Source organism: Mastomys coucha, unplaced genomic scaffold, assembly GCF_008632895.1.
Source record: "Mastomys coucha isolate ucsf_1 unplaced genomic scaffold, UCSF_Mcou_1 pScaffold1, whole genome shotgun sequence".
NCBI classification, from domain to species: Eukaryota; Metazoa; Chordata; class Mammalia; order Rodentia; family Muridae; genus Mastomys; species Mastomys coucha.
Window position 1 is genome coordinate 72,221,253 of NW_022196891.1, and position 24,447 is coordinate 72,245,699.

General features: G+C 38.9%; 1 protein-coding gene across 3 annotated transcripts in view; it reads right to left on the reverse strand.

Annotated features, from left to right (window-relative positions):
- Rgs7 (regulator of G protein signaling 7) overlaps positions 1-24,447 on the reverse strand; it is a 396,147-nt gene that overhangs the window by 36,646 nt on the left and 335,054 nt on the right. The window lies entirely within an intron of this gene.

A 24,447-nucleotide genomic window follows, 5' to 3' on the forward strand; every position in this document is an offset into this window, starting at 1 on the left:
AAATTTATAATTTATTTATTTTAATTAAGATAAATTAAAAAAAAAACAGGAAAAGGTGCCTAAAGCAATGTTTTCTTGAGCTCATGTGCAACGGGCCTTCACAACAAAAACCATAGAGATGCTGAGAGTGACAGGTGGAGAAGAAATTGAAGTTGAAACAAAGACATAGAATACAGGGCTTATGTACTCAGAGCAAGTCTGGAGGACAAACTCCTTCACTGAGGAGCAGGTGATGAGCTGGACCCATGTAGTCTGACGTTCTGTCCCAAGCAGGAATCAAGCAGGTTCTAAAAAGCTTCCTCCTGCTGCTTGGCCTCATCCCCCCTCTGTGAGATCATACAGAGAAAACCTCTGACTCCTGCCTCTCCTTAAAACCACTGTAGATAGCAGCATTCCCCTGCTGCTTCCCCGCCCAGGAGACAGAAACTGATTATCTCCCCAAACAGTCCAGTGAGCCATGCCGGCATGTTAAATAAGGCAGAGCTGAGGTTCCATGTCTAAACCCAATCCCTCCCCAGGGCCTCTGAGGAAATGAGAGCATAGAAAAGAGATGCTCATTTTACACACGTGCTCAGTCTGAGTTAATTGAACAATACAGTTCCTTCCATTGAAAGCCAGGATTCTAAGTCAAAGTTGACTTCATATCAAGTGGGATAATTAACAAATGGCTCCAGAAACTGTGTCACCCAATGAAGTCGAGAAGTGGAAAGCCCTTCTTCCCACAGGCTCAGATCTGACTGGCAGTCCAAAAGAGAATTAAAAGTTACCTCCTCAGGTTTCAAAGATTATGATCTCTTGAGTTTGATTAATGAACCACTAACAGACATCGAAAAGTTCTACTTGAGCTGACTGTTAAAACACTAACAGATTAATAAGAAAGTGCTATTGTAAAAGCAAACATTATTAGAGGCCAAATCCTGGGATGCATATGTGTTTTATAACCTAGCTCTCATTTAAGGATAATGAAATCCGCCTACTCAAAATTTATCATTAACAGCTAATGGTTAACCTGATAAATTGACCAGAAAGACCTAGGGTGTCTGTCCCCATGAGCTCTGCAAGCTCCTGGCATTTCTAATGTCCCCTTCTTTTTGAGGGGCAGCTGAAGGTGAAAGTGATTCTTGCAAAGTTGTCTAGGACGCTCCCAAATCCCTAAGGCCATAACTGAATGCTGAGCACCTCTGAGTAGCTATTTTCAGAAGTCAGGTACCAGAGTAAATAGAACATTGAAAAGAACTTTTGCCAGTCTTTCATTTATTCAGGGACTATTTTTTTTCTGCATCTAATTATGTCTCAGATTGTGATTATAAATGGTGAGACACAGAAATAGCAGCATGATCAATTTTCCAATAACCTCCTCACGGATCCGAAAGACATGGAATCATCGCCATACAGAAGTATAATGCCTATGCTGACGCAGTACATGACACAGCAGAATATTTCTCATGTCCAATCTTATGCCCTTTCTGTTGGTTTGTCCTAAAAGAGCACACACACACACACACACACACACACACACACACACGAGAGATAGAGATAGAGAGAGAAAGAGAGAGAGAGAGAGAGAGAGAGAGAGAGAGAGAGAGACTAAGAGAGAGAGACTAAGCAAGCAATTTTGATTTACACTGACAAGAGCATTATTGCTGATACTTAAAAAAAAAAAAAAATCCTAGACTGGAGAGATACTGCAGTAGGGGATAGCACTTGCTGTGCAAACATGATGACCTTAGTGTGGATCTCAGAACACATTAAAAATCAGGGCCTAACCATGTACACCTGTAACTCCAGTATTGTGGGATGCAGAAACAGAAGTGCCACTGGACGTTCTGGTGCCAGACAAACTCTAGGTCCTGTAAGAAACCCTATCTCAAAGGAATAGACAGAGAATGACACAGCAAGACACAGGATGTTCTTTTCAAGTTTCTGCAAATCCACCCCCAGGTGCACACATGCCACAGACTAGCATACCACACCTATAAATAGAAAGAAAAACACTTAGACAGAAAATGACAAGATAATACATAAATAGAAAAGGCCCTGCAATTAAACTTTTGAAGCTTGTTTTTAATAGGTGCCAAGAGCAGGCAGCAGGTCCACATGATATATTATCCACAAATTGTTCTTCCTACAGAGTCATATGTATTTTCCCATTAAGACTAGAATAACATTATTATCACTAAGTGGGCATGCCAGCCAAGTGTTCAAATATGTATCTTTTGATTGAAACAATTCAATGCATACTGTTTTGGGATTTGAGGAGTAATAATGTGTTATTTACATGGGCCTAGGACAATATCCTAAATTAGTTCCAATGATGAAAAAGTGAATTTATTTTCAAAAGAACTGAGTTGTGTTGTACTATTACTATGTAATGTTATTTATTAGAAGTTTATGCTTCAGAATCCACTCCCAAGCTGGAAATGATGATATCACCAAGAATGATTGAGTTCCTTAATTCCTTTCAGGGAATACTACATTTATTTAGTTATTTGTTCATTTATTGTGGTGCTGGGAATGGAAACCAGAAAGTCACTCTGGCTACACACACGCTCCACCATGGAGCTAGATGTGCAGCAGAACTGAAGTTTTGTTAGCTATGCTAAAATAGAGTGTCTCAGGAGAACTCAGAACAGCCTGAGTTGGTGAGTGACAGTGAAAGATAGGATGGAAAAATATCTCTCTTCAGATCCCTTCCTGGGGGCTGTTGTACAATGAGCAGACAGTGTTCCAAATGACTCTAGAGTGAATCAGTGGTTTTCAAGTGGGTGGCCATGAAGGATGGGTGACCAGTACAGAAGATATTTAGGACAATGAAACTTTTTTACTTGATTTCAAATGATGAATGCATGCCATTGTATGTCTGTCAATGCTCACAGAAGATACATCCAAAAGAGGAGCTAGAATTTAAACTGTGGCTCTTTGGAGATGATTTATCAGCATGTGCCCATTAGATCTAGTAGCTCTGTGGTGAGGCAGGTGATAATGTGGGATGTCATACACACGTGGAGGTGGAAGATGATAATATGGGATATGATGCACACGTGGAGGCAGGAGTGACATAGGATCTCTTCATATTTTCTTTTGAATTTCACTGTGAATCTAAAACCCTTCTAAAAACTAACTCTGCTTTATAACAACAAAATATATAATAAAGAGAATGCACAACCCAGAATGGTGGTGTCTGTCTGTAATTCTGGGATTTCGGAAGGAGTACTGAGAGTTCAATACAAGCCTCTCACACGTGGTTTGCCAGGCACACTCATGAACAATCACTTTCATTTCTATGTTTCTTTTCATTTTCATTTTCTTCTCTTTTAATATAAAAGGTTGGCTTCTTTAAAAAAAAAAAAAAAGAATCATAGGTTTTTAACTGAAAGAAGAAAATGGTCTACTTTAGATCAGACACTTAAAATGTCTCAATTTTCCCTGGATCCTGGTACAGCATGAGACTCCCAGACACCATCGAATTGTGTCTTGATTTACTTTATCTGGTTCATTGTATCAGCTACAACATAGGGAGTAGCCACATAAGATTTTAAAATTTTTGGTCCATGGATTGTTAGGGCCTGTGTATTCTCCCAATCAGTTGTCACCTCCTGCTGATCTTCCTGGCCTGGTCTGCACTTTCAGTCATCCTCTACCACTTGCCACTCGGCCCCTGATACAGCTCAGGAAACAGAATGTATATGCTAACACAGATCTCATATTTTGGCAGGTAAATGAATCATCATGTCCAGGTTAGCATGTCGAGTCCTAATAACTGCTTTGATCAAGACTTTCCAAGCTTACTTCTGAGCTAATTTTGAACAGATTTGCTATGATTAAGGTAGAAAATATGAAGACTTCAGAACTAGCATGTGGATGAGATGTCATGATATCTTTTAGAAGATCTGCCAGGACATAGACATGATGAACTAGATACTCTCAAATATGTATCAGGAATTACAGGACAGAAGGTAGTATAACATTTGGGAGCTGGGACTGTTTTACATTTCCTGAAATGTGTGCCTGAGTGATCTTTTAGAACCACAAGCAAAGTGGGTCACTTTTAGTGTTTGCAATGTTGTTGCCCTACTAATAAGGTAGAATTCTACCATTGTCCCGATAGCCTTCTGTGCTCAGCACAAAATAGTGGACTTCTTTTACTGGTAGGGTATCTCCTTCTATGACTTTGTCTAGGGAGTTCAACACCCCTGGCCAACACACACACACACACACACACACACACACACACACACACATACACACTATACCTGGGGAATATCATGTAGCCTGGATTAGATTCTTTTCTCCCAAAAAGAACCTGTTCAGCAAATACCAGATATTCTCTGGAGTGCCTCCCCATGCTAATGAGGCATCTCAGTACCCTAGTGTTCAGCTAATGACCTCTGCCCACCCGGATATCCCTATCACCATTCCCCGAACTATATAACCCTTGACTCATACTAGTAAAGTTGATTTATCTTCCTGGGATATGTCACATTTCTGTTAATATCCACAGGTTATCCAAAACCCTGGTCATCGACTCTGCTCTCTTCCATCCACCTTACAGGCTGATGACCAACAACCCCAGGGAGAAGGTAGACCAACACACTGTCATGCTTAGGATGGGACCCCAGGAATGTGAGACCTTGTGACTCATGGGCAGGCCTCTGTCTCTCTCCATCCCAACATTCCCCCTTTCTTTTCTTGCTCCAGTCTTCCTAAAGCCCTCTCTGCTCATTATTAGGACCTAGTTCTTTGCCTTGTGTGAGCTGCTATATATCTCCTCCATGTTGTTTAGTAGGTTCCATATCCTCTAACTTCTAATACTCCACTCCATCAGGATGGTACTCTTCTATTGGCCATATCGCAGGCTGAAGATTAAACTTCCTACTATGCAATATGACTTGAAATAGAAAATAATACAAATAAACATAAACAGTACTCATACGGCAGACAGTGTTTTGATATCCTCTGTGCTGGCAGAGTTTTATGTCAACTTAACACATGGTAAAGGAATCCGAGAGAAAGGAACCTTAATTAAGAAAATTCCTCCATAAGTCTGGGCTGTAGGTAAGTCTTTAGGGTATTTTCTTAATTAGTGATTGATGTGAGAGGCCCCAGTCCAGTGTGGATAGTGCCATACCTGGGCTGGTGGTCTCTAAGAGAAGAGGCCGAATAAGCCATGGGAAGCAAGCCAGGAAGCAGCATCCCTCCACAGCCTCTGCATCAGCTCCTGTCTCCAGGTTCTTGCCCCTTTTGAGTTCCTGTCCTGACTTCCTTGGATTATGAACAGTGATGTTGGAGTGTACGGCGAATAAACCCTTTCCTTGCAAAGTTGCTTTTGGTCATGTTATTCATCACAGAAACTAAAACATCCTCCAAACATTCTATTGTTCAATTTGATTTTCGTAAGCATTCTACTAAGTACACAGGCCAACCAAATCTAATTTCTCTGAAGCATAATATCAAATATTCACACATTGGATTTGAAGGGAGATATTAACTGCTCAGGCTTAGTTTCTAGTTATGATTTCTTTTGGTAACTCCCATAATGAGATTCATCTAACCTGGACCCAAATGCTTACTATAAACTTTCCTTTAAATTTGTTCCATCTGTCACATAGTTAGAGATATAGAGAATTTTTGCACAAATCACTTTTTAAAATGTCTGTGTGGTTTTATTAAGATTTTTGTGAGGATCATTTTAATTGTCAGCTTGACATAATCTCAAGCCACCTGGGAAGAAAGTCTCATTGAGGGACTGTCTGCAATGACCTGGTCTATAGGCATGTCTATGGAAGAGCGAGAAGACCAACCAGTATGGGGAACACCATTCCCTAAGTAGAAGGTGTGTAAGACTGGAAAAACAGAACTTCCAGCAAGCAAGCATGAAAATGAGCATGATTCACTTCTCTTTGATCCTGACTCAACATGTTATGACCAACCTGAGTTCCTACAACCTTAACTTCCCTCCATTAATAGGCTGGAGCCTGGAATCAAAAGCTAAAATAAACTTTTATGTCTTAAGTTGCTTTTGGTTAGGATACTTTATCATATCAATAGAAGTGGAACTAGAACAATGTCAGTAGTCACTCATCACACACACACACACACACACACACACACACACACACACACACACACAGAAAACCATGACTACAAAATGATAACAGTACTTGGAAGATCTGGGGTCTTGTTTAAGCACAGGAGTGGTAACAGCAGCATACTTCCTACATGAAGGGATGTGCCAAGTGTGGTCAGCACAGTTTTGGACAAAGTATTTTCACCATTTCCCATCCTAAGCTCTACTAGCCATCTCCCCGCCCCCCTTTATCATCTATGAGGTTTAAAGAGGCAATGATTTAAGTAAAAGCCTGAGGTGAGAAAAGACCAGAACACAAAGTTCAATTCACATTAATGCTCTTCATTATACCTCAAAGAAGCAGTGCTAAACAGTGAATACTCAAGTTTTCCCTTTTTTTTTTTTTTTTTTTTGCCATGGTGAAAATTTAACTCAGGTCTTTGCGCATGTTAGACAGTTACTCCATCACCAAACCATACACCCCACACTCACGCCCCACCTCCTCCTCTTAGCTCTTCCCATATTTCCCTCCCCAAGTTGCTGACTGCTCTAATAACCTTTGGAAGTCATGATTAATGGCAAAAGAGTGTGTGTGTGTGTGTGTGTGTGTGTGTGTGCGTGCGCATTGGAGTTTCTGATGCTAAAATATTATTGTCTTTGAAAGCCAGTTTTTGATTTTGAGTAGGTGCATGAAATTTTTCAGAGGGCAAAATCAGGACCAAGGAGAAATTTGGGGATGTCTGGATTAGTGGGTAGAATATTTTTTCTTATGTAGATGGCTTTAATTTTTCATTTGCTTTTTCTGAAGAAAATGACACTCATTTGAAAATGTTTGCTGTCAGGATCAAGGGAGCACAGGCTGTCATTCTTTTCTTTCCTCCTTCTAAAAATAAAACATACAATTTGGGCATGGAAGGGCTGGTGTAAATGAACTGGAGAAAAAAATCCAGGCCCCAGTACTAACTGCTCCCCATGAAACTGGAGTCATATTGGCTCTGTCAGGCCATTAACACAGAGAGCTGCTGTGCTTGCTCAGTCTTCCCTGTTGAGATTATATTCCTTAGCCTAAGTACATGTGCATTTTTTTTTTTAAATCTTTGATACGATTTCAGAAATAGTTGCAATGTAGTACAATGGAGACACATGGATTCTTTCATCCCAGTTCTTGAGTTACTTACGTTCAAGAACCTATGTACTCTTTTTGTCTATATTTAAGAGACAATCTGTGGACACTTTTTCCGCTAGCAAACAGATCTTATTATGGCTATATATAGTATGACTGGCCCAGGGGGCTGGCTGGCTTCCGAAGAGTCTAGTATAGCTAAGAGACCCTTCCCAATTGCTTAAACCCCAGGCTCAGCAGAACAACACTGATACTTAAGGCCAGTGTTTTTCTCTATCACTCTTCCAGGAAGTTAAGTTGTTCACCATCAAGTTCTTCTACCAACATAGCCACAAACACTATTCACATTATTGCCCTTTCAAAAGAAATGGGCTAGATATCTGGGCATATGGTCTTGAAAAGTTGCCAATCTGCAGGCTAGAGAGACAGGACTAATAACAGGGAAGTGGTTTTTATTCTCACTCTTCCCATGGCTCACATAAATAGCATCACATATTACATAATAATAGGACACCGTATCTTGAAATCTATTCAGGGATAGAACAAGCACACAAGATAAAAGATGTAGCTGGGGAGAGAGAGAGAGAGAAAAAAAAAAAAGAACAATTTCGCTCATAAAGGCTCCTGATAGCCATGCTGTCAAAATATTTCTTCAATCCAAAAGAACAGATGTGAATAATAGAAGGACTGTTCTTTTTCCATGGCACAAAAGAAAGATTAAAGTTTGGATTAACAGATCTTTAGAGTTTTCTCTAACAGCTGAAGATATTAAAAATGAGACCGTGGACCATGGATAGAAAAGCCCCCCGGGAAAAATTTGGCCGCTAAGGATGGAGTACCTCATTATTTCTGACCTCTTCAACCTGAATTGTCTCCCACGAATGCTGCAAAACCGACAAAGCAAAGGTTGTAATGGGAATGCTGCAGAGCAAATTGCATGGAGACAACAAAGTTGCGCAGGTAAGTTTCGAATGAGTGCTCGAAGCTGTGCATCTGAATTGTACCTAACAAGTAGGAATAAAAGAAACTTGAGATCTATGGAGTATTGTGTTTGCCAATTCAAGTCCAGGAGCAGTCATGTATTGGACTGCGGTGTTCAGCCATGTCTTGAGATGCCCAAGAGCTAGAACCTGTCGTCTTTCTCCTCCGTGAGGCCCAGGGACCCCAGACTGCTCCCACTCATCCCTGCGGACGGGGTTCAGTGGTTTCCCACAGCCAGATGCCCACTCGGGTGGTGTGGAGAGTGAGCAGCAGTGTCCCACGTCCGCCCATCCAGGGTCCACGAACTCTGTCTGTACTCGGGTTTCCTTACCACCCCTTTATATCCCTATCGCCCAGCTCCCTACAGTCATGGAAGTTTTCAGGAAATATTTATATCTGTCATTTGCACATGCCAAATTACACACTGTAACTCTTTCCCAGCAGCCCAGCACGGCTGGTGAAAATTTCAGCCTCTCAGAGATGTGGCAGTCAGTAGGTATTGCCCTCCATGGGGAAGAAGCTGACTTCGGGGATACGGGGACCATGCAAGGGATGCAGACCTCAACTAATGACGTCAGTCCATTGCACTGATAGAAAATAAAGTTAGATGTGCACAGAGGCAGGCCTGGTGAGAGACCAAAACTTCCCAATGGAGGTTGCATGCATTTGGGAGCAATGGCCAAGTGTTTCACTTAGGGTTATGATTTTCTCTTAGCTTTACAACAGCCAACTCAAGAGTCTTGCTTTCGCTTTTTGGTAAATTAAGGACAACTGTCACCTGACATGGTCACAGCAAAGAATGGGTGATCTATAAAAAAGCTCTTCTTATAAAAAGCTCTTCTTGCTAGAAACTGCTGGTGGAATCCAATGACCATTACAGACAAGGCTAGGGACCTGGATGCACAGTTGGTCTTAGGGGTTTTGCACAGAGAGAAAGTTCAGGACACATGCGTTCATCTTACACGTGGTTCAGCTGAATGACATGTAGTGAACTAGGGAATGTTCTGACCAGTTGAGTTGTGCCAGACATCAACCACTTTTAGGATAACTTGTTGACTCTGAACTGGCCACTGAAATCTGCGTTGATTCAAAAACAAGGGCATGTGACAAATATAGATATCTGCTTTTTGCTACCTTTATTATTTATTTATTTATTTATTTATTTATTTACTTATTTACTTATTTATATTTATTTGTATAGGGGCATGTGTATGCTGAGGCACTTGTATGGAGGTCAGAGGACAGTTTGGGAGAATCAGTTCTCTCATTTTGCCATGAAGGGCCTGAATATTGAATTCAGGTCTTCGGGTTTGGTAGCCCACGCTTTTACCCATACCTTAGCAGCCACTGTATGTGCTTTTAAACTCCTCCAATATGCAACACTAGTCACCACAGTAGGGTAAGCACTTGCAGCACAAGTGTGAGGACCTAAGTTTGGATCCCTGCACCCGCATAAAAGCTGGGCATGGTGGCACACGTCTGTAATCCAGTGTAGAAACAGGCAGATCTTAGAGGATCAATGAATGCTTACTTTGTCCAAAAAAAGGCAACTAGCAAGTTCTCCCAAGAGACCCTTTCTCAAAACACATAAGGCAGAGGGCAACACAAGAAAGCATCCAGTGTTGATCTCTAGCGTTCACACAGGTATGCATGGGAGAGCATACTGGCATACATAGGTATAAATGTATACATGCATCACACACACACACACACACACACACACACACACACACACACACACACACTGAGTGAATGAATGATTAAGTACATAAAAGAATTACAGCTAAGGCAACTTTAGCTTCTACTTACAGCACAGTGACTATGTGCCAAGTAAATATCGAACAGTCACTGCTATGCTTTCAGGGTCCTGGAAGGCAGTCCTTATTGTCAGGGTCCTGGAAGGCAGTTCTTATTATATAAGAACTATCTATATTTCAGATGGTGAGACTTGGAAGCTTTTACTAAAATGTCTCCAAAGAAGGGAGTTGGATAATTGCACGGATCTGAACAGTGTCCTGTATAAAACAGTCACAGTGGCACTTGTTCTCTCCCAGTTTTAGTATTTTCGAGAAGGAAAGTAGAGATGACTATGGGCTACCATGTGGAATGCTTGCATTGTGGGAGGGGTGGGAGGAGAAGTGGGAATTTTTATGCAGTGAATGATTTGAGCATTCAGCTCATGAGAAAAATGTTACTCCTTCCTTGTCTTACGTCTCTATATTAAGGAAATAAAATAAATTCTCTTTGAGAGTTTCCTTTCTGCTCCCCCCTTTATTCACTTTCTTAACCCTCCCCCGTTCTCTTCTTCCTTCTCTTTGTTTCCTTCTTCCTCTCCAATCTTCTCCTCCACTTTGGAAGAGAGGTTTTAGTTAGAGCCTTACTATACAGCACAGACATCCTTCTGCCTCAGCCTCCCAAGTTCTGAGCTCATGGGCATGTACTGCCACACCTGGCTGACCGCAGTCCAATATCCAGTACTGCCATATTTTATAGTAAAACCATGGATACTGATGCCAATAATAATGCAAATTCATATAAGCATATCTAAACCCAAATCGATATGAAGGAAAAAAATGATACAAAGGAAATTTCAATACTTTCTTTTAGAGTTTCTGGAAGAAAGTAGGAGAAAAATCGGTGACCTTCTAAATGGAAAACATTTCCCACCTACCCTTAGGTATTCCTACCCATTCCAAGATTTTCCACCTTCATTGTGATGAATTTCAAACTTAATTCTGTATGCCGAACAGGCTTCCAACTCAGGGCACACTGCTACAATTATTGACAAGGTCTTTGGTCTTGCCAGTTCATTGCCACAGCCCAGTACCCAGTCAGATTCAAAGGGAATTCACTTTCTAGCTCTTGACAAAGCCCTTTGCCAATTGTGCATTTCCATCATTTTCCTTAGTTACTCAGCCTCAAAATTTCCACAAACTTGGTCCTACAAATGATGAGTGTAGTCTGATGAAGTCTTTAAAATAAGTGCTGTGCAGAAAGTCAATGAAGCCAGCATAAAAAGCATGCGTGACTTAACAAGCATTAGACCTGAAAAGTGTAAGGCAGTAAACTCTCGTCACTGCTTTGTATCTAGAATTTGTTTAACTTGAATTCAGGAAGTACTCGATGCATGTTGTTTTTAGTTTGATTAGTTAAGTGACGTGTATTTCTGCTTCTTAGCCCTCTTAGAGAGTCTTTGCTGACAATCTAGCAGGCATTCAACTGTAAACTAATTAATAACTAGTCCAATCAACTGATTCACAACTATGTCAGTGCTAGAAGGAACTCTCAAAATGACCAGGCTTATTCAATAGCCATAGGCCGCTTTCTTCCACCGCATTCCTGAGTGGCATTTCTGATATATGCTTGTCACTTCATAGAGCTCTGAGTACTGGGGAAGTTTTATTCTCCTGTAAATTCCATACTGGTCATATGGAATCCACCTTGAAGAAAAAGAATTAAATCCAAATCCCAGCATCAAGATCCTGGCTGGGCTTGGAGATGTGTGTGTGTGTGTGTGTGTGTGTGTGTGTGTGTGTGTGTGTATCCGTACTTGTTTTGTTGCCTCCTCATTCATCCACTTCCCATAAATCCAATCCCATCATTCTATTTTCAAAGCATTCTGTTCAGAACTTTGCAGAGAACTTGAAAATAGACTTTCTTCAACATTTTAATAAATACTTTTTAAAACATTGACTTAACTATACGCTAACCTCTCCACAGTAATTTTCAACACATTAAAGCTTGGATAGCCTAGGAACATAGCTCAGTGATAAGGGGCATGCCTAACATGGCAAGTCCATGGCTTTCAGCCCCAGCACGGCAAAAAAAAAAAAAAAAAAAAAAAAAAACCGTAAAATAAAGCTCCATGTATCCTTAACTACACAGGAAAAAAAGAGCCAAATCCCACATTATCCTGAACCTGATCCGATCTGATCTGATGCTTCCACTATGAGCTGTTTCTGGGAACTGTCTGGAATCCTTGGCAAGTGAAGAGTCCATCTCCTTGATTACACTTCAATTTGTTTTTACCAGAATAAACACTGACACGTTAAAAAAAAAAAAAGCTAACTTTATTTCATACAAACATTAAGTATTAGAGGCAGATTATGTGTTCTAATCTGAATTAAAGATGACCTCATAGTTTTAAAAACTCATACATCGATCCTATTAGATGTATCTCCTAGGTCGCTAGTTCTTAATTCACGTGCTATATCATTATGTCACATTTAGCTGGCTTTAAGCCTGCAGAGATGCAGAGATGCAGAGATGCAGAGATGCAGAGATGCAGAGATGCAGAGATGCAGAGATGCTGCAGTTGCTGTTTGCTTATTGTATTCTTGATTAAATAAATGGAACCAGATCAAAACACGATCAGGCAGGCACAACCAGAGCAGCAATTCCCCCTGCTTGAGGAAGAAAAAAAAAACAGCTTTCTACAGATTGATTCCAGGTGTATATTTTAATTAAAATATCAACAAACAAATTTGTTAAGATAACTCAATTTTGGGTTATTAAAAATAAAGACATGCTGGGCAGTGGTGGTACACACCTTTAATCCCAGCACTTGGGAGGCAGAGGCAGATGGATTTCTGAGTTTGAAGCCAGCCTGGTCTACAGAGTGAGTTCCAGGACAGCCAGGGCTATACAGAGAAACCCTGTCTTGAATAAAAAGGAAAAAGAAGACATTTTACATGTTTATAAATGTAAATCATTCCAAAAAATATAATTGTATAACTTATAATTAAAAGTTATTTTTGTTTATATTTATGATCACAAGTATTATTTATTTTATTATATTTATTGTGTCTTAGTACTGTGAAGTGACGGGTATAGGGCCATTTAATGTAATCGTAATACATATTATCTCTATGCTTTTTAAGACCTAGTGATTTTATCATGGATTTTTAATTTTGCTTTGCTTCTTTATAATCCTCCTTTTGTTAAAAAAAAATTCTGAAAGAGAATCTCATCTCATGTAGCCAGGAGTCACTGTGTAGGAGTGGATGACCTCAAACATTTGGTTCTTATATTTCCACTTCCCTAATCCTGAGATTGCAGACATGTACTGCCAGTCATGGCTTTTCAGTCTTGGGATACAACCTGTGGCTTGCTAGACAAGCACTGTACAGAGATAACAACATTTATAGTCTATGTCATGGTTTTTCATTAGCTTTTCTAAAAGCTATAGTTAGGGTGGACAAGGTTGCACACTCTTTTAATCTTAGAAGTCTAGAACAGAGGTAGATGGCTGGCTCTCTGTGAGTTTGAGGCCAACCTGGGCTACATAAAAGGTACCAGGCCATCCTAGCTCCATGTATCCATCCTTTAAAAAAAAGAGAGATGCATAGGAAGACAGAAAGATTCCAGATGATAGAAGTCAAACGTATTCTGCTGTGGTATTTATGTACTGCTTTCAATACCTTCTTTTTATTCTTTTTGTAACCATGAAAACCCACAGCCATCCACAACATAAACTTCTGAGAAGGGCTAAAAAAAAAAATGTGTCCATTGCTAGAATTGATTATCATGTCTGTTGCAATCAACACTAAGTTAGTATGTTAAAACAGAACTCTGTATCCCGGGCTTGATGCCAAATAGATATTCCAATGGACACACTGCCCCCTTCGTCTTGTCCCAAGCTGAGGAATTGGAATACTTTGGAGAGAGGTGATGCATATGCTAGACATTCATTGGTTAAAGACATACCTTTAGAGATGTAAGTGTATCATTTATAAAATGCCATGGTGGGGTGAAGAATTGATGAAATTAGACATGGAGGGGCAGCTTGTATCTCATTTGGTATGCAGACAGCAAAATCTGTCATGTTTCTACCATGAAGCGAATCAGAGAGTAGCTCAGGAAAACAAACACAAATATCCCATAGTATTTATGCAAGTGTGGCACCTACACCTCAGTGTTTTACCAGTGTTTCTCTATCTGATAGATTACAACCATCGAGGACTGTAGCTTTCCTGTCTATTTTAGAAACATTAACCAGAATAATACCCAATACCACTTCCTCCTTTCTTCTCTTCCTTCTATCCATCCAGCTCCATCAATTTGTTCACTCATTCCAGGACTCCTTTCTATTCTCTGTGTCATTTTATTTAGAGAGATGATTATCTTAGAAAGCCCTTTTCAGGGCCTGGGGAGATGGCTCAGCAGTTATGAGCCCAAGCTGCTCTTACAGAGAAATGGGATTTTGGTTCCTAGTACACACGTAGTAACTCAAACCATCTATAACACCAGCTACAGAGTATCTAACACCCTCTTATGATCTTGGGTGCTAGTCAAACACATGGTATACTACACATATATACATGCAGGCAGAACATTCATACACAGTAAATAAATATTCATAAATCTAAACACACAAACAACAACAACAAAAAGAAAACTTCTGTCTTCCTTGCTAAGTTACTGCTGCAGACAGTGAATAGAGAGACAGTTTATATACTGGCTGAAGTGGCCACCTTTGATGACAGGGCCCCTGCTTTCATCATCTTTCTGAGTTATAATTCAGAAAGGACCCAGAAATCTGAGTAGCTGAAGTATTTTTGGAGTGGCAAGCGTGGCTGTCAGACAAAGCTTACCATTACATAAGTTTTGGACCATTCAAACATGTTTAAAAACTTGGAATGCATTCTCCCGCCACCTCTCTACCCAACTTCATAACACCTACATAGACTGAACCATACAGGTAAGCTCAGTTCTCTCTGCTAGCCAAGTTACCCCGAGAAGCCTGCTCTTCCTTCTGGACCTACATTCTCCCCACACCTTTCTGCCCACCTTCATCAGACCAGCAGATCCTGAACCATACAAGTTCCCTCAACCATCTTCCCTGCTTGCTCAGTCCTCTGGGGCACACAATCTGCCCTGAGCAGCCTGCTAGCCCAGACAGACCTCCATTCTCCCATATTCTCTTTGCTCACTTTTATTGGACCTGTGGCTTCTGAACCATACAGATCTGCAGATCCTGAAACATACATCCCAAGGATACCCAACAGAAGCCTGTCATACCAGAAACATTGAGGCTAACCTCATTAAAAATGCCTATTATAACAGGAACATCTAGGGACCAAAGCCATCCAGATGGCTAAAGGTCCTAGAAAAAAACACAATCAATAAAAGTCATGGCAATACGACACCTTCAGAGTACAGCTACCCTACTACAGCAAGCCCTGGATATAATAACACAACCAAAGCATAAGAAAATGACCTTAAATCCAATTTTATAAAGATGGTAGAGGCCTTTAAATAGGAAACAAATATATCCCTTAAAGAAATATAGGAAAATATAATCAAGTAGATAGAGATATTTAAAGAGAAACAAATAAGGCCCTTAAAGATATATAGGAAAATACAATTAAACGGGTGAAGAAAATAAATAAAGCTGTGCAAGACCTGAAAGTGGAAATAGAAGCAATAAAGAAAACAGAAGCTGAGGGAATCCTGGAGATGGAAAATCTAAGGAAGAGAACAGGGACAATAAATGTAAGCATCACCAACAGAATCAGAAGATGGAAGACAGAATCTCAGGTGTAAAAGATACAATAGAAGAAATTGATACTTGTCAAAGAAAATGTTCAAACTATAAACTGCCAGACATCAAACATCCAGAAAATCTAGGATACCATGAAAATGCCTAACATAAGAATAATAGGAATAGAAGAAAGTTAAGAGTCACAGTTCCAAGGCTCAGAAAATATTTTCAACAAAATTATAGAAGAAAACTTTCCCAATTTAAAGAAAGAGATACTTATAGATATACAAGAAGCTCATAGAACAAGAATTAGACTGGACTGGAAAAGAATGTCCTCCCACCACATAGTAATCAAAACAAAAACTGTAGAACTAAGAAAGAATATTAAAAGCAGCAATGGAAAAAGGCTAGGTAACATAAAAAGGCAGGCGTATCAAAATTATACCCAAGTTCTCAACAGAGACTAAATTCTAGAAGGGCCTGGACAGATACCTTGCAACCTCTAGAAAACCACAGATGCTAACCTAGACTTCTCTATCTAGCAAAACTCTAAATTACCATAGATAGAGAAAACAAGATATTTCAAGACAAATCCAAATTCAAACAATATCTATCCACAAATCCAGCTCTACAGAAAACACTAGAAGAAAAACTCCAATCCAAGGAGGTAAGTAATTCTATACCAAGGAAAATAAGAGAACACATACACACTAACACACTAATCCAGCTAATATCAAAATAAAGGAAATAATCACTGGTCATTAACATCTCTCAACATCAATGGATTCAATTCACCAATTTAAAAAACACAAGCTAAAAGAATGGATGCAAAACCAGGATCCATCATTCTGCTGTATACAAGAACCACACCTCAGCAATAAAGATAGTCATTACCTCTGGTACAGGGCTGGAAACAAAGTTTTCCAAAAAAAATACAGACCCAAAAAGCAAGCTGGAGCAGCCATTCTAATATCTAGTGAAATAGATTTTCAACCAACATCAATCAGAAGATAAAGGGAAGAACACTTTGTACTCAGCAAAGTAAAAATCCACCAAGAAGATATCTCAATTCTTAACATCTATGCCCCAAGTGCAAGGGTTCCAACATTTGTAAAAGAAACATTGCTAAAGCTTAAATCACACATTGAAACCCAAACCTTAGGAGTGGGAGACTTCAATACCCCACTCTCTCCAAATGACAGGTCATCCAGACAAAAACTAAACAGAGAAATAATGTAATGAAACTAACACACATTGTGAATCAAATGGATCTAACAGACATCTATAGAACATTTCACCCAAATACAAAAATATACCTTCTTCTCAGCACCTCAAGGGTTCTTCTCCAAAATTAGCCATATAGGTGGTCACAAAACAAGCCTCAAAAGATACAAGAAAATTGAAATAATGACATATCTTATCAGACCACCATGGATTAACATTAGGCTTCAACAAAAATAGAAACACCAGAAAACCTACAAATTCATGGAAATTGAACAACTCCCTACTCAATGATCTCTACGTCACGGAAGACATAAAGAAAAACTTAAGGACTTTCTAGAATTCAATGAAAATGAAGGTATAACATACCAAATTTATGGGACACAATGAAAGCAGTGCTAAGAGGAAATTTCATAGCACTAAGTACCTCCAAGAAAGTAGAAAGTTCTCATACCAGAACTTTAAAAGTATACCTGAAAGCTCTAGAAAAAGAGACCAGCACACCAAAAAGGAGTAGAAGGCAGAAAATAATCCAAATCAGGGCTGAAATCAATCAGGTAGAAGCAAAGAAATCAATACAAGGAATCAACAAAAATAAGAGCTGCTTCTTTGAGAAAGTCAACAAGATAGACAAACCCTTAGTCAAACTAACCGAAAGACAGACAGACAGGATACAAATAAAGATAATCAGGAATGAAAGGAAGACATAACAAGTGACACTGAGGAAATTCAAGGAATCATTCAGTCTTACTTGAAAAACCTTTACTCCACAAAATTGGAAAATCTTAATGAAATGAACAATATTCTACACAGATACCATTTACCAACATTAAACCAAGATCAGGTAAACTATTTAAACATCTCTATAAGTTCTAAAGAAATAGAAATTGTCATTAAAAGTCTCTCAACCAAAAAATGCCCAGGGACAGATGGTTTTAGTGTCGTATTCTATCAGACTTTCAAAGAATAGCTAATACCAATATTCCTCTAACTATTTCAAAAAATAGAAACAGAACAAACACTGCCAAACTCATTCTATGAAGCCACAGTTACTGTGATACCTAAACTACACACACTCAACAAAGAGGGTGCTTCAGACTGATTTCTCTCATGAATATTGATCCACAAATATTCAATAAAATATTTGCAAATAAAATCCAGGAACACAAGAGAAACATCACTCATCATGATCAAGATAGCTTCATCCTAAAGATGGTTCAATATACAAAAACCCATCAACATCATATAAACAAACTGAAAGAAAACATCACATGATCATCTTATTAGATTCTGAGAATGTGTCATTAGGTGCAGAAAAAAAAAACTTTGACAAAATCCACATCCCTTCATGTTAAAAGTATTACAGAGATCAAGGATACAAGGTACATATCTAAACATAAATAAAGCAATATACAGCAAGCCAATAGCTGATATCAAACTAAAGTAAGAGAAATTTAAAGCAATTTTATTAAAATTAGGGACAAAGCTGTCCAATCTCTCTGTATCTATTCAAAATAGTACTTCAAGTTCTAGCCATAGCAATAGGGAAACTGAAGGAGATCAAGGGGATACAAATGGGAAAGGAAGAAGTCAAAGTATCATTATTTGGAAATGACAGGATAGGATACTAAGTGACCCCAAAAATTATGCCATAGGACTACACAGCTGGTAAGCCCCTTCTGCAAAGTAGCTAGATATAAAATTAACTCAAAGAAATCAGTAGCTCCCCACTACACAAATGATAAATGAGCTGAGAAAGAAATTAGGGAAGCAACAACTTTTAAAATAGCCACACATGATATAAAATACATTGGTGTAACTCTAACCAAGCAACTGAAGAATCTATATTACAAGAATTTCAACTCTCTGCAGAAAGAATTGAAGAAGATACCAGAAAATGGAAAGATCTCCCATGATCATGGATAGGTAGGATTAATATAGTGAAAATGGCCATCTTACCAAAAGCAACCTACAGATTCAATGTCATCCAAATCAAAATGCCAGCACATTTTTGGAGATCTTGAAAGAGCAATTCTCATCTTGATGTGGAAAGGTAAAAAACCCAGGATGGCCAAAATAATCCTGAACAATAAAAGAACTTCAAGAGGAATCATCATCCTTGATCTCAAGATACAGAGAAATAGTGTTAAAAACTGCTGGTATTGGTACAGAAACAGACATGCTGATCAATGGAGTCAAATAGAAGACCCAGAAATAAACCTACACAACCATGGACACTTGATTTTTGTTAAAAAAAAAAAAAAAAGGAGCCAAAGCCATACAGTGGGAAAAAGAAAGCATCTTTAACAAATGGTGCTGGGTTAACTGGATGTCTCCATGTAAAAGAATGCAAATAGATCTACATTTATCATCCTTCTCATGTCCAAGTGGATCAAGGACTTCAACATAGAACTGGATATGCTAAATCTCATAGAAGAAAGAGTGGGAAATATCCTTGAGTGCATTAGTACAGGAGACAGTTTCCTGAACAGAACACCAGTGGCTCAGGCTCTAAGATCAAGAATTCATAAGTGAGACCTCATGAAATTGAAAAGCTTTTATAAAGCAAATGAAACTGTCAATAAAACAAAATGGCAGCCTACAGATTGGGAAAGTATCTTCATCAACCCTCAGACAACTAATATCTAAAATTTATAAAGAATTCTAAAAGTTAGACACCAACAACTTAAATATCACAATTAAAAAATGGGACAAAGAGCTAAACAGAGAATTCTCAACAGAGGAAACTCAATGGCTGAGAAGCACTTAAATAGTAAAAGTCCTCAGTCACCAGGGAAACACAAATCAAAACAACTTTGAGGTTTTATGTTATACCCATCAGAATGGCTAAGATCAAAAACTCAAGAGATAGCACATCCTGCTGTGGGTGTGGCACAAGGGAAACACTTCATTGCTGGTGGGAGTGCAAAGTTATACAACCATTTTGGAAACCAATTTGGAAGTTTCTCAGAAAACTGGAAATAGTTCTCAAAATACAGCTATACCACTCCTGGTCATATACCTAAAAGATGATCCACCATGCTACAAAGACACTTGCTCAACTATTTTCATAGCAGCTTTGCTAGCAATAGCCAGAAACCAGAAGCAACCTAGATGTTCCTTAACTGAAGTATGGATAAGGAAAATGTGATAGATTTACATAATGAAATACCATTCAGCTGTGAAAAACAAAGACATCGTGAGTTTTGCAGGCAAATGGATGGAACTTGAGGATATTATCCTAAGTGAGGTAATCCAGTGCTAAAAGGACATGCATGGTATGTACTCACTTATAAGTGGATATTAGCCATAAAATTCAGGATAACCATGCTACACTCCCCAGACCCAAGAAAGCTAAGCAAGAAGGAAGGCACAGCGAGAATACTTGAATCTCACTTGGAAAGAGAAATAAAATAGTCATAAGAGGCAGGTGGAGGGAGGGATCTGGGTGAGAGAGGAGACAGGAATATGAATGGGGGGAGGTGTGAGGAGGGACAGGATGGATGGTCAGATGACCATGAAAATGAATGGAAATCTGTAACTTACAGGGATAAGGAGGTAGAAATGTATGGGTCTTTTCCAGGACAAGAAAGAGACCTGACTTAAGGGAGGAGCTCAAGTATCAATAGGGTTAACTATAGTTGTGATGCACAGCATTGTAGATATGGAACTTTAAGAGGCTACCTTCTATAGCTAGGAAGGAAACCCAGAAGAATGATAGAGACACCAGACCACCCACAAAATTTTCTGCCCCAAATTTATCCTGTCAACAAGAAATGCAGGGATGAGGGATGGAGCAGAGAATGAGAAAATGGCCAGCCAATAACCAACCCAACTTGAGACCCACTTCATGAGCAAGTACCAATCCCTGACACTATTAATGATACTTCATTAAACTTGCAGACAGGAGTCTAGCATGGCTGTCCTCTGAGAGGCTCCACCCTTCAACTGACTCAGACAGATGCAGATACTCACAGCCAAACAGTGGAAGGAGCTTCTTAAGGAAGAATAAGAGGAAGGATTGTGGTGCCCCAAAGGGGATAGGAACTCCACAGGAAGATCAAGAGAGTCAGCTAACCTAGACCTTTGGGGTTCTCAGAGACTGAACCACCAACAAAAGAGTATGCACAGGCTGGACCTAAGACTCTCTGCACATGTGTAACAGATGTTCAGCTTGGTTCTTGTTCATGTGGGTCTGAAACAACTAGATTTGGGACTAACCCAAAAGCTGTTGCCTGTCCATGGAATATGTTCTTCTAGATGGGTTGGCTTGTCTGGCCTCATTGAGACAAGATGTGCCTAGCCTCTTAAGGGTGGGGATGTGGGAATGGGGAATGTGAGAGTGAGTGAGCTGGAGGGTGGGCAATGAGTGGGATGTAAAGTGATTAAACAGAAAGTAAATAAGTAATTAAGTTTTAAAAAGAACCACAAGAGCAAGCATCCAAGAATTTGAAGTCTTACAGAGTCAAAAACAGCCATCCCAACTGCACTGGATAAGAAGTCTATAAGCAAAGGACCCAAGAGAAAGTTCAGTAGTAGAGTGCTTGCCTAGAACCCATAGTGGACAAAGCTCTGGGTTTGATCCTCAGCACTGAAAAATAATATATCTATATATTTATATATCTATAATATATAAATTATAGATAAATTATAATAATATATAAATTATTATAAATATAATATATAAATTATATCTATAATATATAAATTATAGATTTATAATATATAAATTATAAATTATATAATATATAAATTATTTATAATATATAAATTATATTATATAATATATAAATTATATAATATATAAATTATAGTCTTAATCTGAAAGTCCATAAACAAATACTTTCTACTATTTGAATATAGGTTACTTTGGTTTGCTTTATTAACTTTCCTTTCTTAAACTAAGACATACTTTTTATTTTCAAGTATTTCTACAGTATCCCTTACAAATAAGTTGTGTTCATATACCAGAGAAAACAATCATGACACAGGAAACTCAACCAGTAAAACTATTTCTTTCATGGCAGAAAACTAATTTTCTTTTTTCTTTTCCACAAGTAAGTGGAGAAAAAGCAGAGTTTGACCCTATCTACACAATCAAAACATAGCCTAACACAGCACTTGCACACAAATGTTGCAATGTTATCAGGCTATTCAAAATGAAAAAAAAACATTTCTCAGCTGATAGGTGGAGAGATAAAATGCACCACATCCCTGAGGAGTAAACTATGCAATTGTAAAAACAAAAAATATTGATTTATGCCACAACATGTATAAACCTAAATAACATAAGTGAAAAAATAATTATAAAAACTTTAAATGCTAGTGCTTGATCACCTGTCAGGTAGGTGTGGCCAACCCTTAGCCACACACAGATCTGGATAGCTATGAGTCTCTCTTATATACTAAATCATACCCAACAACAACACAATCAGAAATGTACTTAAAGCATTATGTAATTTGTGACTTGACAACATTGTCCTCAGCCATAAACTTTGTAGATGACAATATTATGGTATTGGTATGTCTGAAAATTGGACATACCTACAAGTTAAGTATAAACCTGTAATATGGGGGCAGTAAATAATTGAAATGAGAGTTGATTTAGGTGAACATCACTTTCCAAAACACAAGGACAATCCAAGTCTAACTTTATTGATAAAACATATACCAAAGATTTCTGTTGTAGGTTGGGGGGCAGTGGAGCTGATGGCTTCAGGGTAGTGTAAAGAAGATGAATCAGGGAAGCATAATAAATCACGAGATTAATATGATATGTTACATTATGCAGTTAATATTGGAATTTCTATCCTCTGCAGGCTCAGGATTTCAATTTGTTCCAGCAGGTGGAACTGACTTGGGAAGTTGTGGAAACCACAGGAGGTAGAGTCCAGCTGGAAGAAGTAGGTGACCAGAAGGTCCTTAACAGAGTATTATTCCTGGCCACTTCTTCCTGTGTGTATGTTTCCTGATCCACCACTAAATGACTTGCTCTTTTGTCCCCTGTCTTCTCCACCATGAGGGAATGAATCATTTGAAACCATGATCGGCTCTATGGAAATGTGGACTTAGGAATGGAGAACAAGTCAACCAGCAAGGCGTCTCCAGCTTCCTGAGGCTGCTTTAAGACAACAGAAAGCCTGATTGTACCCTCATGATGTTTACAAGCATGCTCTCACGATTCCTTCTTCACCACAGATAACAAATCCCCAAATATCTATTCCAGTTTGAGCAGAAAAACCAGGTAACACGATTCTTCTCTCTTGAGAATTCAAATGACAACAAATTCAAAGTAAAACTTGACAAGGGCTTGGGTGTCTGATTTGAAATACATGCATATGAAAATAGGTCTCTGGGTTCTTTCTATTTTGATCTGACTCCGAAGGTAGTTAAAAGGACATCTTTAGGTATCTAGAAGTTATTTGCCGTGATTTCTTTCTCTTGCTATGAACCTATTATTTATTCTAGTAATACATATGTAAGTATTTTCTACTGGCCTGTCTGTATTAAAAGAAATCAGTGTAAGAGAACGATATCTTTTCAAAACAAAAATGAGGTTAGACATGGACACACACACACACACACACACACACACACACACACATGAGAAATAGTTTCCACAGAAGCCAGAGACCAGAAGAGGGTGCTGGATGCCTGGAGGATGGAACTGTAGGTAGCTGTGAACCACCCACCATGATTAACTGAACCCAAGTCCTCTGGGAAAGAGTGGTACAGGCTCATGAGCACTGGGCCATTTCTGTAGTCCCTTGTTTCTTTAGAGAACAGCTTGTTATGTATCCTAGGCAAACCTTGAACTCAATCCTTCTGCCTCAACCTCCTGAATACTAGAAATACATGCTTGTTGTCCCATGCACAGTGAATATGTGGAGACTTATAACCATGGCTAAATATCTCCCACAAAGTTCTCTGGTATTAAGAACATTCTGTATTTGTTACATTGAGGCACATCATTTGACAGAGAGAAGAGCTAAAGTCATAGACTCTAAAGTTATATCATTAAAAGTATGAGTTGACAGGCTGGTGAGATAACTCAGAATGTAAAGGCCTTTACCACTGAGCTTGATATATGAGTTCAGTCCCCGGAGTCCACATAAAGAGACAGGGCTCCCACGACTTGTTCTTTGACCTAGACACATGCCTCCATTCTTCATACACAAAGTAAATATGCAAATGTAAAAAAGATAATTAGAAAGAATGGCCTGATTTAAATGTGATGACGTTCTAACTTTCAAAAGACACATTAGGCATTAATAAGTTTTAAGAAGAAAATAAAGGCAAGCAATAACATTTAAATTCTGACTTTTTCTATCATGCCAAAAAAAAAGAGACACAAGGGGAAAAATGATGTTATGTTTGCAGTGTTTTTTTTTCCCTTCATTCAGTGTTAATGAATCAGGCTGTGTAGATGTCCAGAGAGAGCTGGCTAGCCACACCAGTGGAAAACATCCTTTTCATAAATACACATTGCATTAAGTCGTATACAGAGGTGGCAATCTTTGCTTAACATATTCACTCAGACACCAAGACATACTAAGAAGGGAAAAGGGTCTT